The 1,359-nt window shown below is 47.8% G+C and overlaps 1 pseudogene; it reads left to right on the top strand.

Annotated features, from left to right (window-relative positions):
* LOC105550559 overlaps positions 1-1,359 on the top strand; it is a 12,998-nt pseudogene that overhangs the window by 10,727 nt on the left and 912 nt on the right.

The following is a 1,359-nucleotide window of genomic DNA, read 5'->3' as shown; positions in this document are numbered from 1 at the left end:
TGTTGGCCAGGCTGGTCCCAAAATCCTGGCCTCAAGCGATTCACCCACCTCGGCCTCGCAAAGTGCTGGGATCACAGGCGTGAGCCACCATGCCTGGCCTAATTCTACTTTAAAACTACAGAGTGGTATATAAAAATAAACAAAATAGAATTCAGGGTCAAAAGGCTGGTGATCCACTTAAGCACAGTGTTCTTTTTAGATAGTTGTTGAGATGGACAGTAGTGAGCTGAGAACCTGAAAATCATCCAGTGGCCATGGGGGCATGGGATTGGTGGATTTCTTATCCCACCATTTGCATGCTGTCTTAGTCTATTCTCCCAGTTCAGCCATTGCTGACAGTATCTCCTCTATACCCAGGGCTTTATAACCACCTTTTCTACAGTCCAGAGAGGTGGAGATCATTATTTCCATTTGGCAATGAGGGGAACAACTCCATTTCTTTCCTGAGGGCACTAATGATAAAGCATCAAAGTTGGGACTCAAACATGTACATCTTCTGACCTTAGCCATCATTCTTTTGCTCAGCCTCATTAAGTGAACATTTATTGAGCATCTAATATGTGCCTTCCACTGTGCTGGAAAAGTCATGACACTGACATGGAAGGTGACATAGAAGCTTCCTTTTACGTTTGAGCAATGCCGCTTCCATGAGCACCAGTCAGTTTTACCACACACAGGGCACGTGGGCACTTAAAAAACAGGGTCTCGGCCAGGTGCAGTGGCTCATGCCTGTAATCCCAGCACTTTGGGAGGCCGAGGCAGGCGGATTGCAAGGTCAGGAGATTGAGACCATCCTGGCTAACACGGTGAAACCCCATCTCTACTAAAAATATAAAAAATTAGCCAGGCATTGTCGCGGGCGCCTGTAGTACTCGGGAGGCTGAGGCAGGAGAATGGCATGAACCCGGGAGGCGGAGCTTGCAGTGAGCCGATCTACCGCCACTGCACTCCAGCCTGGGCGACAGAGCAAGACTCTGTCTGAAAATAAACAAACAAACAATAACAACAAAAAAACCAGGGTCTCATCCAAAGCGTAATTTTGAATTTAATCAGCTCTTTTAGAACTTTACTAACAATGAAAATTTAGAACTGGCCAGGTGCGGTGGCTCACACCTGTAATCCCAGCACTTTGGGAGGCCGAGGCGGGTGGATCACTTGAGGCCAGGATTTTAAGACACCAGCCTGGCCAACATGGTGAAACCACGTCCCTACTAAAAGTACAAAAATTAGCCATGGGTGGTGGCAGTTGTCTGTAATCCCAGCTACTCAGGAGGCTGAGGCTGGAGAATTGCTTGAACCTGGGAGGCTGGAGGTTGCAGTGAGGTGAGATTGCACCACTAAATTCCAGCATGTCCCTGA

Source organism: Mandrillus leucophaeus, unplaced genomic scaffold (genome assembly GCF_000951045.1).
Source record: "Mandrillus leucophaeus isolate KB7577 unplaced genomic scaffold, Mleu.le_1.0 Scaffold49, whole genome shotgun sequence".
NCBI lineage: Eukaryota > Metazoa > Chordata > Mammalia > Primates > Cercopithecidae > Mandrillus > Mandrillus leucophaeus.
The sequence above is the reverse complement of the archived record's forward strand: the minus strand, read 5'-3'. Positions and strand labels throughout refer to the sequence as shown.